The sequence below is a fragment of the Sorghum bicolor genome, chromosome 3 (genome assembly GCF_000003195.3).
Source record: "Sorghum bicolor cultivar BTx623 chromosome 3, Sorghum_bicolor_NCBIv3, whole genome shotgun sequence".
Classification (NCBI taxonomy): domain Eukaryota; kingdom Viridiplantae; phylum Streptophyta; class Magnoliopsida; order Poales; family Poaceae; genus Sorghum; species Sorghum bicolor.
Window position 1 is genome coordinate 48,266,835 of NC_012872.2, and position 19,158 is coordinate 48,285,992.

The window sequence follows — 19,158 nt, forward strand, 5'->3', positions numbered from 1 at the left end:
GATGAAAATACCAAGGTTTATAGAGTAAGGGTTTTATAACAATTTTAAAACATTAAGACAACTAATTTCTAACTAGGCTTGCGTCCTACAGTCAGCATTGCTCTGATACCACTTTGTAATACCCGATTTTAAGGACAAAACCAGATATGCACTATATATGAGTTTTAGAAGTCAAATCTCACATATAGCTACAAATAAAGGGGTAATATCAAAATACAATACATAAATTATATAACGTACATAGTATAAAAGAGATAACCTTGATAGCAAACAGCGGATAGACAACTCCGAACTTCGGGTATTAACTTCTCTCTACAGGATCCAACTGACTGGTTGATCACAAGCCTAAACTTCTCCTGAGGTTTGGGAGAAATAGCAAGAGTGAGTCCATGTCGAACTCCACAAGTATAGCAACTAGATTATATAGATCCCACAATCTCATGATCAATGTGACATAAATAATGTAAAGCATTAAACAATAAATAATGAGTATTTTAACACAACAAGAATCATCACCCTTAATGTAGATGTCCCCAAGGCCGCTTCTGACCGTGAGTTCGGCTAGTATACTAGTTTTAACACTCTGCAGAGGTTGTACATCTTTACCCATGAGTCATGAATTACCCTTTCGCCCGAGGTGATCAGCCTCTTAACCCACTTCCAAGGAAGGTCGGCAGGGATCACTATGAAGCCTTTCAAAAGTTCGTCTAACATGTTAGGGCCGCAAGGTTTCCTTTGCGCGCAGATATAGAGCCCCCCTTCCGATGGCACAATGACGCGCAACCTATACACATACAGACAGAGGCCACACTATACCCAAAACGGTTCAGCCCCTCCGCCCTTTCGGGTAACCTCTAACAAGCTAGAAAAGGTCTTCATACTGAGCTAAAGCCAGAGCTATTATAGCCCTCATGGTTGCACTGTTGTCCCGGGTGATCACGTACAGACAAATCATCAAGTTGCTAAAAAGTCATTTTTATCGTTTATTACTTAACATTAATCTAGTCACAGGATCATGGTCACAGAAATAAAATCCAAATGCTATACTTGCCTTAATCCAACTGCTCCTGCTGATCTTGCTAGTTGTCCAAGACTCTGATCTTGATCACTGAAGCACTCTTGATCACCACGAATTGCTCACCGTCTAAAATCCGATCATCAATCACACAAACAATCGAAGAAAACATACACAAAGCAAACAAGACTACAATTAGAACAGTACACCAAACATGTAAAAACAGTATGAAAAGTTTATAAAATGATTCTACGTATCGCTACGATCTCGCAGACGTAAAGATCACGAAAATCGGAGTTGAAACGAAAAAAATATGAATTTTCTAAGATTCTATATAGAAAAGAAATTATTTAATTATGGTCACGAAATTAAAAGGTTTCAAACTTGAGTGAACAATATTACTAACATGTAGTGCTCGTGATTACGAACCTAACACAATTTGAATAGACAAAAACGGAGTTAAAACAGAGATGATATGGCCTAAATAAACTAGCGTATTTTCTTTGTATTTTTAGGTTTGTTTTTCTAAAGAAAAACGGCAATAAAACATGTCTATGTTATAACGACGTCATCAAGCTAGCCAGCAACGTTTATTCGCAGATATATGTTAGACATGTACATACCTAGATCGATTGCTGCGCAGATAGAAACATCGTCGGGCGAAACAAATGACTGCATGCACTTGTAGAGGATTTGTGAAATTTCTCGCACAGGAATCGACATATTAAAGATGCAAAGTTACCTCTTATGGTGATTATAAGATTCAATAGGACATGCTTGCCGAACGATGGGTCAGTGGCCACGTCGTCAAGAACAGAACGATCTACGGCAACACCTTCTACTCCCTTGCTCTGTTGCTTGCTACTCTTCACGTGGCCAGCGATTTGGTCTTCTGCTTCTTTGGTCCACAATCACGATGGTTCACCGGAACATGGCAAACAGCTCTGGCAAGCAGGACGTGGCAAGAGCAGAGCGGCGGCCGAAACATGGCAAGGGCCGCATCTATCTAGGCATGGCCGACGGCGGCGGCTCTCAAGGGTTTTAAGGACGTAAACACTCCACACGAATATGACGTATATATATACGTGCGGTCTAGATCAAGTTTGATTAGGGTTAGAACTTATTATTTTTGGAATTAATTATTTTCATGGATAAATAATTCTAGAAAAGTCCAGAATTATTATTTAAACTATGAAAAATATTCTAAAAGCTCTGAAAATTCGGAGAAAATTCTCAGAGACATTATGGAATATGAGGAACTCAAATAACGTATTTGGACCTCATGATAAGATAATTTGGAGCATCTAAAAATTAGATTTATGCTCTTAGAAAAGTGAGAATATAAGATGGAAAAATTCCCGAAAAGTTTGTAGAGATTGCTTGATGGACGAGGAACTAAAAGAAGTGCTTTGAGTGACAAAGAAAAGATTTTAGGAAGCTCCAAATAAAAAATTGAGCTGAGAAACAAGGAATTTGGTTATAGATAAAGATAAAGACGTACTGGTCAAGGAAGATCGATCTACTAAACGCATTTTAAAACTTTGCTCACTCAACACATAAAGGAGCAACAAGTCAACATCACATCAAAACATATGCACCAGCATGTATGCACAACAATATTGCTAAGGCTTATGATAAATTTTAATTTAATGAAAAATATTATTTTCCTTATATTTTCGTGAGCACAAAATAAAAAACTGAACAAATTTTCATCTATTTTGAAAAGAGCAAATTTTAGGGTGTTACAAAGTAGAATTAGGATTAGCCACTAAATATCATATATGCACCTATCCACCATATTCCATACACACGCACATCTTGATTTGATTGTATGCCTTGATTCTCTGTGGATCCATTGTTTGACTTTACAATATATGAAATGCAAGTATGTTCATCCTTGTTATTGCCACTCTTATAAGCTCCACTATATATATCCTTAGTTGTAAGAAGGCATAACCTCATTAACACCTCAGTGAGATCCATAAATACTATATATTAAGAGACTTGAGGGTGTCATACAATCATGCTCTGAGCTCTATTTCGAAAACTTGCAAAACTCTGGAAAATTGGTACTGTGAAGAATTTTGTGAAGAATTTTGTGAAGAATTTGAGACATAGTGCTTGACTTAATTGTTCTATCTTTCGATTACTCAAGACTTGTGCAAAAGCTGTAAAGCTCCATGGTTAAAGGTAAAATGGATAAGTTTGAAAGTTAGATCGGAGGAAAATTTATATTTAAAAACAAGTGTACTTAAAAAGAAATAAAAGTATTGTAGCAACTCCTCATCCAAATATATTAATAATTATGCTTGGGTTGTTTGCCAAGGGACTGGCAAAAGGTAAGCTTGGGGGTATTGTTGACGGTCGATAACATCAATATTTATTAGAACTTTAGACATGGAAGGACATAGGAATACACACTAGTCTAGGGTTTTAACTGATAATTTCCATGAGTTTTGGTGATTCTATATTTTCCAGGTATTATTTCAAAAAAGCATAAAAGAGGGGATTATAGTGCATAATTACCACGAAACTCATCTGCGACGGAAAACATCACGAGAAGAATCAGGAAGGGTCTAGAAGACACCCAAAGGAATGAGACCCGTAGAGGAGAGAAGGTGGGGCCGGCCAGCCCACCCTAGCGCCGGCCGACGCCCCCTAGGGTTTCTGGCCACCGCCTTTTGGAGTCTTCCTCCCACGCATCCTTGGAAGCCAAGCAAAGTATCCCTATGTTGGTTTTAAGTCGGTTTGATCCGACCGTGCACACAAGATGAAGACATGGACCGATGATGTGGCGGTTCCTTGCCCCCTACTCCACCTCGGCCTATATAATGACGCCCAAGGCTCCCCCAAGAGGTCATCTACACCTCGGTGCTTCATATTCTCTACATAATTAGGGTTAGGGTCCCTCTAGTTGATCTAGTTCTAGTTCATCTAGATGTAGCAATTAGGAGAGACTAGTTCTTCTAGATCTAGTCTTGTTTAGAGATTAGAGAGATTGAGTAGAGGAGTAGAGATTCTGGAGGAGTTTTGACCTATCGGCGCTTCTTCGTGGCTATATTCTTCTAGATTCAGTTCCCTCGCCCGGAGTTGCGTTCTGAGATACTTTTGTACTTACCATTCTGATTTAAGTAAGCAACTTGTTCTTATTCGTTCTTTGGTTCACATCTCATATTGAGTGCTTTGATCTCGGTCATTACTTGGTTGTAGTAGTTCATAGTGTAGGTGTGGTGCCTAGGCTAGGTTTACTTATGGATGTCCCCTGATCAGTCGGACAATGGTAGCTCACGCAGATGACTTTATAGCTACGTTTTATCCTCTGTAGTCCACTTCCCGTTGATAGGACTGATAGACTTATAGGTGTCTAGTAGGAGATTACTCTGTTTCTTCTCCTATTCAGGTTACTTATCTGATAAGACGATATTATACAAAGTTTACTAGAGTCAGAACCAAAGTGCATTAGTTATTTCCTTTTTCTTGATATGATCTAGCCTAATGGTAGGGTTAAGTCTATATACTTTGTCATCGTCACAACTGTTCCGTGTGGATACGATATTTAAAACCTCCGGGTAAAATGTGATACTGGTATGATATCTGTGCGCTTGCGGATAATCCTACTTAAAACCTATTTAGTGGAATGCAGTTAATTTATACGAACAACCATTTTATTTATTTGGTTTGTCACAAAACAACTCCAACACAGCGCTCGAAGCTGGTGGAGTGAAAGATCCTAATATGGCTAGATAATGTTGAATAGCCTATTAAAAATTTTATAAAGTACTAGAGCACAAGATTAGTACAACAAATGGTGTAATACAATTTTGCTCTAGCTCTACAAGGGTTGCAAGCCACCTATAAAAAACTATAGTTTCTAAGATCACTAGGCACACAAGAGCTATGTCACTACAAGCTACACTAGTGAACTAAGCTACACAAGGCAAAGTTAGAAACTAAAGCTAATTACACTACTTTGTAGAAAAAAAATAGAAATGATGTGATCTTGATACCGCTATGTAGGGGATGAATCAATTACCAAGATACCAATAAACCAATCATAGAGAGAATGCCAATTAATCACAATTGAGACACATGATTTTTCTCTCGAGGTTCACGTGTTTGCCAGCATGCTAGTCCACATTGTGTCAACCAACACCTGGTGGTTTAACAGCTAAAAGGTGTTGCACAAACCTCGTCCACATGTAGGACACCGCAAGAACCTACCCATAAGTGACATAGCTCAATGACACGAGCAATTCACTAGAGTTATCTTTTGGTTCTCTACTAGGGAAGGCACAAGAACCCCTCATAAATCATTGGGAGATGGCCAGAAACAATCACCAATTTGTGTCAATGCTCCTATGCTTCTATCCGTCTAGGTGATAGCAACCACCAAGAGTAACAAGAACTCCACATCCACGATGATCCCCAAGTGCCACTAGATGTAATCACTCATGTAAATGCACTTGGAATCACTCTCAATCTCACTTGATAATGAATTAATGATAGAGATGAGTGAGAGTTTGCTTAGGCTCACAAGGATATCAAGTAAGTCAAAGTGCCAAGAGAAGTGGGGCCAAGCTAGCCAACATAAATTTATAGAGCCCCAAATAAATAGAGCCATTGGCTCACTGGTTGGACTAGATCGGGGCCATCGGACGCTCCGATGTGAACCATCAGACATGGACCTGCCAGTGCCCAATGCTTAGAACTTCGCCATGTGTTCATGTTTGAATCTCGCGTGTTGATTTCCAATAGTCACAAAGTCAGTGTCACAAACGCAGTGGCATCAGACGCTGAGCCTCTAGCGTTCGATGTAACTCAGAGAGGTTCCAAAACTGATTTTGAAACAATGGACGTGTCAGTTGCAGTGTCAACACACACGGCCAGCGTCCGATGCACACTCTGCTGTAGACCTTGCTTTGACCTACGATGAATAGTGCGAGTACTGGCACATCCCATACTTGGCACTTTCTAGGCATTGGACACACCGGTGTAACCTACCCGTACGCGTTGGAAAGCCTATAATACACTGAATGCTGGGCCATCGTCGGATGCCTCCGGAGTCAGTATTCGATACACTATTATTTTAGTGCAGGATATTTCTGAAAAATTATGGGGACAATCTCCTACAACTAAAAAGACTAAAGTCTAGATACTTTTTGGTGTCACAATCAACTTCGGCTCTTCGTCCTGCCTCCTGCGATATCCCAACCCTCGCACCTACGCTCTCGCTTGCAAAAAAAGGAAAGAACAAACCTCGCTCGTCACATTCCTGCAATCCCGCAGACTCACACCCCTCACGCCGCCCCCCTGCTGCGTCACTGCGTGCCTCTGCCACCGCCTGTCGTCGCCCACCTGCATCGTCGCAGTGCGCCTCCGCCGCCCACCGCCGCCTGCGAGGCCACCTTCCTGACGTTCTTGGAGATCTTTGGGGGAGGATTTAGGATACTGGAGTCTCCCGGTTGCTTCCATACATGCGCTCCAATTTCCTCCACTCCAGATCCGCAGCCCTCAACCAACCTGCCTCCCACGCCGCACCGAGTCGTGGAGGCGCCAACGTCCCTGCGCCGCCGTCGTCACGGCCGGGGGCAACAGGACAACTGTCCGGCAGCACCGTGCCATCTCGTCCGCGACCTCAGGTTTATCCGAAACCTCACTAATTTAGGCAAGATCAAATTGACACTTGCAATGGTGTGCTCCTTCCACCCCTCCACTTCTCCTTTGGTACATGTGACTTTGATTTCCTACGACCTGCGGATCCTACCATCTGTCGAATGTGGGTTTTCTACATGCAAATCTATCTATAAGTATCTCCAATTTTCAATTTTCCGAGCTAATTTTTGTTGAATTTTCTTTCTTCCTTTTTGGGTGATTTTTGTGGAATTTTCGTTCTTCCTTTTTGGGTGCGAATTGGGGCAAATTTATTGATGGGTTTTGCTGGTAGGATATGTGACAAGATATCTTTGTCATCAAACCATTTGATCTAACCTTAAATTTGGGATTTTAGAAGGTTTCCCTTTTCTAGGGTTCCCAGAAACAGGAGATTGTGGTTTGGATTTCTTTTCCATCGGTTTTGATTTGGTTTGTTTGATGTGGTTTCAAGCAGCTCTGCTTCAGTTGCATATTGTGCCACCAAGGGGTGTCGCTCCAGCATCAATGCAGGTGCGCACCTGGCCTTCGCCCTGCTGACCTCAGGCACTCTGTGTTCGCCGAGGTCGAGTTTTATGGAGACGTCGTCCTTTGTTTCTTGTGTGTAGAGGATCACTTGCTAATCTCCAGAGCCTCTATCTCCTGCCGCCTCTGTCTCCTGACAACAGTTTGGCCGCCCTGGCCAATCTCTGGAATTATGGGATAGCCTCAATGTGCCCACAGTTTATAATCCCGAGCACCTTGCCACCAGCTAGGTATGTGTCTCAATCTTGAATCTTGATCCGAACTCAATTGTCGATCCGTGTTGGGCGCCACTATAGTCATAGTTTATTGTTTGCCTCACATCTCACAGAGTTTAGTTTGCTGCTAGACTTTTGTTGCATTCTTTCTCGATGAGCATTGACGATTGATATTGATATTTTGCTTGTGTAGGAAAACGCATGCTTATGTGCATACCTCTCTTGCAGCCACGGTCAAACTTGCACATGTTTCGTCGGCCTTCCATGCATGCAGACATTCATCACCAAGTTCAATGTGATTGTTGTTTCATGGTCGGATTATTTATTGATAGGCCTATGTCATCTCGAAGTAACTATTGGTGTTGGAATTCAGGTTAATCTATTTGATATTTTGCCAGGGCTATTTGATGGACATCTCAAATGTGTGTGATGTTAGGGCTACTTTGCAGTAACAAAGTTATTAGGTATATCTTGCTGCGACAGATCAACATTTTACTAAATGCTACCTACGAGAATAGCTGTCAATTTTTTTTTAGAAAAATCAGCTTGACCAAATCTTTCTCTCCTTGACTTTATCAATAGTATATAAATGTTTTCTAAAATTAATTGTAGTTACTTTTTGTCCATGTTGCCCCCTAATTTTAGTGTTAGCTCTCAGTGAATTCATTAATTCAGTGTTTTCCCCAAAATCCACTAAATCCTTCTAGAGTTGATTTTTATCTTTCTACAAAAAATGGCTTCACCTATTTCCTTCTAGAGGAACATGAGGGTATTTAACGCATCAGCATGCATGCAACTCTTACTATTTGCGGCACGTATGGTAGTATGATGTGGAAACACAATAAAGAAAGCACTATGTGATTGTAATGGTCTAGACTATTAATTGATTTGCCAAATGATTTCCGTAGATCTCAAAACTAATATTGGTGGCACTTGGCAGTATTATGTTTTATTTGTAAAATAAATTAGTAGTTGATGGTCATTGTAATATGAAGAATTCTTGATTGATGGTGTTTGTGTGTTGTCACTTGTCTGCTAAACCAAGATTCCAATGTGACGACTATGTATCCTCCTTGGAATGTGATTTTATGGACACTGATATTTATGACCCTTAAGTTCTAGGTGTTGGTTCTGGAATAAAAAAATCACATAGTACATTTTCATATATATTTCAGTTATGTGCCCATTGCTCTTTAGTCTAGAGTCCTTTGTAGGTGGTAAAAGGCCTGATCTCAAATTCTTTTATTTTTTTTTCTCCTATGCATTTGAAGTAATTCTTGTTCTATATTTTTGTAAGGATTTTTTAGTAAAGGTTGGCTAACTTGGACAAACGATCTCCTCTACAACAGCCTGGACTAAACCTTCCCTTTGCTGACATGCTAAATGTTAAGAAAATAATCAGCATAATATATACAATGATCTGCTGAATTCCTTTTCTGCACATACCTATCTTGTTTCTATTCTTTTGTGTTTCTTCCATGATTCCTGATCCCTAACGATGTTAAATCTTGAATGCGTATGTTGTTAGGATTGGAGTGTATGTTCTGTTTGAATAGCCCGATGTGATCGGTGATCCATATTGGAGTTCAGGGCTTCACGCAAAGGCAAATTGCACAAGGTTAACTAAGGTAATGGCTTTTTGACATTTTTCACTGGGGTGAATGCAGTTGCAGGACCTCTGAATGCGAGTCTTCTTATCACACTGATTTCTTAAATTCCACTTGCATTACATCTCCATCTTTATACAAATTACTCTATTTTAGCGGGACTACAGAACATGGCGAAGCATGCAGATTAAAGAAAAATAGATGTCCAGACTATTCACAATGATGTTGCAACTTTTTTAGGAGGTTTTATAATTTAATGGAAAACCTTGCTATTGTATATAGAGCTTGTCTGCCTTATCTTCCTCACATATGTGTACCAACCTGAAGAAAACAATAAGGCAAAGACCAAACAAGGCTTGTTCCCCTATAATATGTACCAGATCTGTTTTTTGAACTTGGCTAAATTTGTTGGATTCATAATCATGGCTAATAGTAATATTAATATATGTTGGCTGATAATAAAAATATTTCATGGTAAATAGGGATGGTTTTGTACTAATAAACAGCTAGAACCTATAATTCTGTTCTTTTTTTTTTGAGGAAAACCGTGGAGCCTTGCTCCCCAGTAAAATAAATTAAGACAAAAGAGAGAGTACAGGAGTTAGCTAGCGGCTAACTGAACAGAGAAGAGAAAAAACTCAAAACTTACCTATGACTGCCCTAAGGAAAAGCAAGAGAAGACAGAGGCAGGGAGGAAGTGAGGAGTTACAGGTGAAATTTACAAAGATCAGATCTGGTTCAACCAATCCATAACTAAAAATCTTTTATGTTGGGGGAGCCTGTAAAGATGAAGATTAACTTCAGTCTTGAAGATTCTCTTCCAGCCATTCAGTGAAGGTGGCTTGTGATTGAAAATGTATTCATTCCTCTCCTTCCAAATAGACCAAGCTGCTATCATTACCAGATCCAAGAAGAAAGGCCCAACAAAATTGTTTTTCTGCTGTAAAATCATCTGTCCCACATCTTGCTGTATATTCCATTGTATACCAATTGAGTACCATCGTGAAACACTTGCAGAGCATTTAAAAAACAAATGCAGAGATGTCTCTGTAACTAGGAGTGGACAAAGAACACAACAGTAACCCTCCTCTAGGTGCATATTTCTTCGAAGCAACATACCTCTCGTGTTAAGTCTGTCCACCAACAGCAGCCACATGAAAAATTTGATCTTTGGCATGCATTTGGCTTTCCACAACCAAGCAAAGATCACTGGAGGAACAATATCTTTCTTTAAAGTTCTCATTATAAGCCATTCTTGATGTGTATAAACCACTTTGCCATTTTGTTACCCATACATCAGTGAGATATCCTTGGTCTCTATATCCTCCCACTATCTCATTGAACTGTTGAAACTCGTTGAAAGCTTCCCTTGACATGGGTAGCCTAAACAGGTTTAACAGATTGTCAGTCAGGCTAGCTATTGACGGTCCTTAAGTATCAAATTTAATTATCAAATAAACAAAGAAAAGGATCCAAATGAAATCAACATCTAGACTTAGGGTTTTATCTGACAGAATTCCACGAGTTTTGGTGTTTGTCTATTTCTGCAGGGGGTTATCAGGAAATAAGGAAGAAAGGCCCACATGTCGGGATTACATAGAGATATCAACCCACCGCGTAATTTTCTACCATCTAGAAGACTCCACAAGCCACGGGAAGGAAGCGGAGCCCGAAAGGGGCCAGGCCCAGGGCGCCCGCCCTGAGGACCTGGGCGCCCGCCCACCTCTGGACTCCGTTCCGGACTCTCTTCGCACACGACGTTCCACCGACCTATTGGATCCAGAATAACATAGTACCACCTCGCCTATCGACCCAAAAACGCATAGAAGGGGAGGACTATATAAGGAGACCCCCTCTGGCCCCTGGAGGAGACAAGAAATTATCATAGAGATTGAGGGGTGCCCTCGAAGGAAAACCTCTTCTCTAAATAATATTTCTTTTTAGGCTTAGCAACCAATGTAAGGTAGAAATAGATCTTCTAGTTTCTACTAGATTGAGAGAGATAGAGTGGAGGTGTGGATCGGAGGAAGGCCGGCCTGTCGGTGTCTACTCCGAGTTGTACCTACGGGATCAAGTCTCCTAACCCGAGGCTTGCTTCTAAGATTCTTCAGTAATTCGACTTCTAATACTAGTAAGTTCTTGTTTTATTGTTCTTTGGTTTATGAGTTTACTTTAATCCTCTTCCGGTTGAGTATTAGAGTAATCACTTGTTAGCGTAAATGTGGTGTTTAGGCTAGGGTACTCATAGATATCCCCTGACTAGCTGGACCGTGGTAGTAGCGAGGAACGTGACATTTCCGAGTTACCTTTGCAGATCACATCTCGTTAGCAGGACGGGTAGGTTTATAGGTGCGGGTCGAAAGTCCTTTGTGTTGTCTAGATTCCGTGAGCCTCCCCAATAGAATAGTAGATCATCCTTACCAAGGTTAGAACGAGACTAAGGTTGCAGTCTTCTCTATACATCACTCACATCGAGAAACATTCTTTGTAGCCTAAAGGGATAGTAGCAATAGATTTGGTTAGTCAAATGCACCCTTTCTCCCAGTGGTAAAAATATAAATACGATACTCTGGAAAACCTCCCGGGTGAAATGCTCACCGATATCCGTGCGCTTGCGGATCATTTTCTAATTGCGTTACCAAATATCAACAAGCATTTCTGGCGCCGTTGCCAGGGAGAAAGACGGTTTGCTGAGATAACTTTGAGTCTTGCTATTATCTTGTATTATACTTTTATACTTTTATTGTTTTATCTTTTTATTTTTATCTTTATGGATAATTCAAATTCCATACCTATTATTAAATTCTTTGCACCTTCGGAGACCAACCATAGACCATGGGAGTCAACACGTCCTGCCCCTAATTATGATCTGTGTCCGGAGTTGATTGCAATAGGTCAAAACCAACCCTTTTCTATAGCCGAGGTCCTATCTTTTAATCAAGAAGATAATGCACTTTTAGCTACACCTAGGGAATCTGTTAATCTTTCTATAAATTCTGGTTTAGACCTAGCCCTACAGGACCATGTTTTTCCTAGATATTTTCACATTGGTCTTAATCATATAACCTTTGGTAGAGTCCTTATTTCTTTATCTATTAGTAAAGGAAGGTATGTCTTCATTTGTGGACATCCTTCTTGCACTAGTCTTCATAGAAAAATCTTAGAGATAGAGAAGGAATCATCTCCCATACAAGGAGAGGAAGTTTCAATAGCCGATTTCCAAACATTTCAATCCCATAATTCGGCTATCCAACCCATCCTTGAGCTTAATAATTTCTACTATGCTTTTTCTCTTGAACCTCCCGATAATCCTATGAATCTCTCTAGACATCCCATGCATAAGAAGGAGGATCGAGAAGAGCAACATCAATGGCTAGAGGGCATTAAAAATCCATGTGCAATCACCATTGAATGGATAGATAAAACAAACTTGAGAGACAATCCTAGAGGAATTTTAAGCATTCATGAAGAATCATCCTTGGAATTTAAGAATGAGAAAAACAACAGTGAGCATGGAAGTTATTTCATAAATACCTCACCCAGTCCTTGCTCATATAAAACATCTCTCCAATCAATTTGTCTCTCCATCCTTACCACATTTGAGATCTCCAACCCCCTCTCCCTCTTCATTTATAAAAACTTTAAAAGGGTGGTTGTCGATGCATATGTCTATAATAAATATTGCAGATCTCGTTGAGTTGATCTCGATATAGGTAGGTGTTGGAGGGGAAACCACTTCACCAACATAACTTGATGGTTTCCCAAGGACAAGCTTAGTGTCCTAAAACAAACACTTATCAGATCATAACATGAACTTCTAATTATTTGCAACATTGCCTTGTGTATTGAGCATATAAAGATAATTGTAGAAATATTCCTTCGGGTATTCTTGTCACTAACCTTTCCAGGATTGGAGCAAGAAGATCGGATGAATGACAAGCATAGGGTATGTCCAACCAACCATCACACAACATTGAATTAAATTCATCCAAACTTGAATTTTGTAAAATTCAAGCTTGGGGGAGTACTTTACATAAAAAAACCTTTTGCCATGTTGCTACGTTGGTTGTCCTTACCTTTGAGACATGCTCAATTTGTTAAATACTAATTACACTACTTCACCTCCACTTGAGTAGATCGCTATAAATGCTCTCATGCTACCTTTATTTGCTTTAGTATATGTCTAGGTTTGGAGTAGTTTCATTTATCTCTTAAATCAAGCATGGTGCTTAGTTTAGGAATGATGATCTTACTTCCATAGGATTTTTAAATTAAGCATGGTGCTTAGGTTAAAATGCCCTCCTAAATCAAACTAGACATGGTGTCTAGGTTGATTTTTGAGCCGATAGTATGCTATAGTAGATATGGGATATTTTGTTGGACTAACCCCTGCAGGAAAACTTTCAATATCAACTTGGGAAGTCCTGAGATACAAACTCATTGGAGATAAAGAAGACACATGAAGTTTAACAATTTGCACAAGAAGGACATAGCTCATTCATCATAAAGAGATGATCCATGGAGGGTGCCACAAACACGATGCACAACCGCTAAGAAAGAAAAGCTTCCACAAGGTGATACTGTACCGTCACTCTTCAAGTAAGGTAACATTTTAAGGTACTTGACTATCACTTTTATAAGTTTCTCCTTGGTTCTAGCGTTCACATAAAATAAAGAGACAAACATGTATGATTTGTAGCTCCAAATTAATCAACCCAATTAATTCAACATGTTTAGTCCTTTAATCTTTGTTCTTAGTACTACCTTCGTGATCCCACACTCCTAATCATATAATCTTAAGTATTGCACATTCAATCTTTGGAAGATATAAACAAAACATAAATATAGATAGATTATCTTTCCATTAGGTTGAGCCATCTGATCTAACAAATGTTTTAAATGCTACACTCATGATCCACCAACTTTGTCTTGCTCACTATGCTTAAGGTTAGAGAAGAACAAATACACTTTTGGTTCTGTTGGTGTTTTCCACCAACAGGGCCCATGCACTTGATCTCTGCCTTGTCTCTATGAGCAGGACATATTTTGAGAAACGTGAAGGAGTTTTACAACTCCCAGATTCCATCAAGTGAAGAACCGGGATCTACGAGCACAAACACAATGGAGATCAGACACTTAGTTTCCCAAAGGAAATATTGAAGAACCTCTGTGTCCGAGTTGGTACCTTGTACGCTCCAGCAAACTTCGTGGTGATAGAGACTGGTAGTGAGGAGAGGGCACCCATCATCTTAGGGAGGCCATTCCTAAACACCAGAAGTGTCATCTATGCTAATGCTGCCAAGATCAGTTTCTACGTCAAAGGGAAGAAGGAGACATTTTTCTTCAAGAACAAGACTACACAAATTCAAGATCAATCCAGACGTAAATCAAGGAAGAGGACCAACAGGAGGAACAGGAACAAGCAAATGTGGACCGAGTCAGCTAAGATGGTCACTGTAGTTCATGGAGGCCAAGATCATCAACTTAAGTCACCGTTTTTGACCAAGAAGGATGACGCAGGAATGCCAAGCATTTACTGCTCAATAAATGGATATAGCTTCTACAAGACGATTTGCGACACCGGATCGGGCGTCAACATAATGGCCGCAGTCACCTATCGGCTCTTGTTCGGGACCATGCCACTAAGACCAACATACATTCAGCTCCAGATGGCAGATCAGACATTTCGAGAAATCAAAAGAACAGTAACTGATGTCCCAGTCAAAATAGACGATCACTTTGTCTACACAGACTTTCAAGTTATTGACATGGGAGAAGATGAATATGATCCACCCATCATCTTTGGAAGACCGTTCCTCAGCACCGTTAAAGCAATTATCTACATTGGAACCGGAGAAGTCCATATGCACTTCCCCTCAGAGAAGGTACGCCGTTATTTTACTGACCCTAACTATATCTTTGAAGAATCTAAGCAGGTCAGAAAGAGACGCAACCGCAACCAGAGGAGGCAGATCATCAAGGACGGATGGGCAAACTATGAAGGAGAAGTTGTAAGATGAGAAGACGTTGAGTTTAAACAGAATTATCCAGAGGAAATTAAAACACCGAGTAAGGTATGGAAAATGAAGATAACTATAAATGAAGAGGAGGCGCTGCCGGAAGTACCGACTACGCCACCCAACGAACCTCAGGACGATTAAGAAAATGGAGAGTCCCGTTCGGAGGACTTAAAAACACCGAACGCCTTGCCAAGAGGTAAACATGGTAGTTATCCTTTTCCTTTTAATTATTTAAAATTGTTTGCTTAGTGTTGACGGTTCTTAAGTATCAATTTTAATTATCAAATAAACAAGAGAAAGGACCAATATGCAACCAGCACATAGAATTAGGGTTTGATCTGACAGAATTCCACGAGTTTTGTTGTTTATCTATTTCTGCAGGGGGTTATCAGGAAATAAGGAAGAAAGGCCCACATGTCAGGATTACATAGAGATATCAACGCACCGCGCAATTTTACATCATCTAGAAGACTCCAGAAGCCACGAGACCGAAGCGGAGGCGAAGTTGGGCCAGGCCCAGGGCGCCCGCCCTGGAAGCCTGGGCGCCCGCCCCCCTTCTGGAGCCAATTCAGGACTCCTTCGCTCGGGATATTCCACCGACCTATTGGATCAAGAAAAACATAGTACCACCTCGGCTATCGACCCAAAAACGCATAGAAGGGGAGGACTATATAAGCGAGGCCCCCCTGGCCCTGGAAGACATGAAGAAATTATCATAGAGACTGAGGGGTGCCCTCGAAGGAAAACCTCTTCTCTAATTAATATTTCTTTTTAGGCTTAGCAATCAATGTAAGGTAGAAATAGATCTTCTAGTTTCTACTAGATTGAGAGATATAGAGTGGAGGTGTAGAGTGGAGGAAACCCGGCCTGTCGGTGTCTACTCCAAGCTTGTACCTGCGGGATCAAGTTCTCCTAACCCGAAGCTTGCTCCTAGGATTCTTCAGTAATTCGACTTCTAAATTCTAGTAAGTTATTGTTTTATTGTTCTTATGGTTTATGAGTTTACTTTAATCTCTTCGCGTAGAGTTTAGAGTAATCATTGCTGGCGTAAACGTGGTGTTTAGGCTGGGGTACTCATAGATATTCCCTGACTAGCTGGACCGTGGTAGTAGTGAGGAACGTGACATTTCCGAGCTACCTTTGTAGATCACATCTCGTTAGCAGGAAGGATAGGGTTTATAGGTGCGGGTCGAACATCCTTTGTGGTGTCTAGATTCCGTTAGCCTCCCTATTAGAACAGTATATCATCCTTACCAAGGTTAGAAGGAGACTACAGTTGCAGTCTTCTCTATTTATCACTCACATCGAAAGACATTCTTTGTGCCTAAAGGTTAGTAGTAATAGACCGGTTAGTCAGATGCACTCTTTCTCCTAGTGGTAAAAAAATAAATACGATACTCTGGATAATTTCCCGGGTGAAATGCTCACCGATATCCGTGCGCTTGCGGATCAATTCCTTATTGCGTTCCCAAATATCAACAAGCATTTCTGGCGCCGTTGCCGGGGAGAAAGACGGTTGCTGAGATAACCTGTGTCTTGCTATTAGCTTGTATCTATACTTTTATCTTTTCGTATCTTTTATATTCTTTATTTATTTTCTTTATTCTTACCTTATGGAAAACCAAAATTCTAAATCGATCCATGAGTCTGCAATCCCTTTAGCAACTGACCTTTTACCATGGGAATCATCACAGCCTATCCAAACACCCCAGTATAAGTTAAGTTCTAGGTTGATTGCCATGATTCAAAACCTATCTTTTTCGGGAAAGGAAGACGAAAACCCTTACCTTCATATTAGAGATTTTGAGCAAACATGTGATTGTCTTCGCATTGAAGGCATTTCTGATAAGACTTTACGTTGGAAGCTTTTTCCTTTTTCTCTAAGGGGAGAAGCTAGACAATGGTACAGTCAGAAGGTAAGTCAACAACAAGGTGAATGGGGAGTCTTACGAGCCAACTTTTGTCTAGATTTCTATTCCCTTGACCGTATAGCCGACCTTAGACTCAAAGTCCTATCTTTTAAACAAAAAGATAATGAAACTTTGGGAAAATCCTGGAAACGTTTTTCTGATCTTTTAGAATCTAGTCCAAACCTTAATCTTGAAGACCCTATTCTTTTATTTCACTTTTTTCGAGGTCTTCATAAAAATCACAAACAGATGTTTCACACAATGTCTAGAGGTTCTTTCTTTCGCATCCCTGCTGATGAAGCTAGAGTGATCCTAGATAGAATCCTAGAAGCTGAGATGGATAATACCCTTCATGATGAAACCTACGAAGCCGAAGTAGACACTCTGCCAAATTTTTCATCTACTTTAGCTATCCCAAGTTCTGAGCCACAAGAGGAAGAAATTCCACTACCGGACTTCATGCTGGATATAGAATCCGATCTTTTTGCCGATTTTGGAAATATTTCAAACTACCATTCTATTGACAAACCCCAAAACGGCCAGTCTAGCATTTATTTACCAAGTGAATATCAATTGAGAGAGCTTATCTCAGTGATGAGTAGCGAATGGTTGGAGGAATCAGAGCTTTCCTCCGATGTGATCCGTTTGGACACACCCTCTATAACTATACGCTGTGCTTATAACTCTGATCGATTTAATGCTCTTTATAATCCTGTTGTGGGGATCAACATTATGTCTGAATCTTTTGCACTTAAACTATTTAAAAATCTTGTCTTAACCCCCACAACAAAGGTCATAAAGGAATCTTCGAGACGATTAGTCCCCAGTCTTGGAATTATTAATGTCCTACCTCTTACGGTAGAAGGCTCCATGGTTCATTTGAACTTCTATATCTTTGATACATGGGACTTCGACTTATTGATAGGACAACCTTTTAGAAGACTCCTTTATGAAGGTCATACTGGAAAGCTACACATTTCTTTTGGAAAAACTTTTCAATTCCCAATGATAATTTCACACTCCTTAAATAATAAGGCCGAGTCATATCTTTTGCCTGATCCTATGGAGGAGGTAAAGGCTGCATCTCTAGAGCTTTTAGATGAATCCGACTTAGAAGACGAAACTCCTTTCTTCACAGAAGAAGAAGACGAACCTTCCGAGCCTGAACCCTTAGATGAGTTTGCAGAAACACCTAGACCCCCTATAGAGCTTAAAACTTTACCACCCGGTCTTACCTATGCTTTCCTAAACAATAATCCAGAGTTCCCTGTGATCATTAGCGATAAACTCACTCAGGATCAAACTCTGCGATTAATGACCATTCTTGAGAAACATCACTCAGTTTTTGGCTACTCACTTCAAGATCTTACAGGAATCAGTCCTATGATTTGTACCCATCGTATTCCAATAGATCCTTCTGTTACACCCTCTCGAGAACCCCAACGTAGACTTAACAACACTATGAGAGAGGTAGTTAAAAAGGAAGTTATAAAGTTGCTGCATGCAGGGATTATATATCCTGTGCCGCACAGTGAGTGGGTGAGCCCAGTACAAGTTGTGCCCAAAAAGGGAGGCATGACAGTTATTATGAATGAAAAGAATGAGCTAATTCCGCAACGCACCGTCACAGGATGGCAGATGTGCATAGACTATAGAAAATTAAACAAAGCCACGAGAAAGGATCACTTTCCTTTACCTTTCATAGATGAGATGCTAGAGCGGTTAGCAAACCATTCATTCTTTTGTTTCTTAGATGGATATTCAGGATATCACCAAATCCCGATCCATCCTGATGATCAAAGCAAAACCACCTTTACATGCCCATATGGAACTTATGCTTACCGTAGAATGTCTTTTGGGTTATGTAATGCACCAGCTTCTTTTCAAAGATGCATGATGTCTATATTTTCTGATATGATTGAAGAGATTATGGAAGTTTTCATGGATGATTTCTCTGTTTATGGAAAAACTTTTGATAGTTGTCTTGAAAACTTAGACAAGGTTTTGCAAAGATGTGAAGAAAAGCACTTAATCCTTAATTGGGAAAAATGTCATTTTATGGTTAGAGAAGGAATAGTGCTAGGACACTTAGTGTCTGAAAGAGGGATCGAGGTAGACAAAGCTAAAATTGAAGTAATTGAACAGCTACCTCCACCTGTGAATATAAAAGGAATTCGAAGCTTTCTTGGCCATGCTGGTTTTTATCGTAGATTCATA

At 40.2% G+C, this 19,158-nt stretch overlaps 1 long non-coding RNA gene across 1 annotated transcript; it reads left to right on the forward strand.

Annotated features, from left to right (window-relative positions):
• On the forward strand, window positions 7,097–10,478 carry LOC110434140. Its single transcript, XR_002451618.1, has 5 exons — window positions 7,097–7,177; window positions 7,273–7,419; window positions 7,598–7,699; window positions 7,803–7,868; window positions 8,933–10,478. It is a non-coding gene; the product is annotated as an uncharacterized LOC110434140 (long non-coding RNA).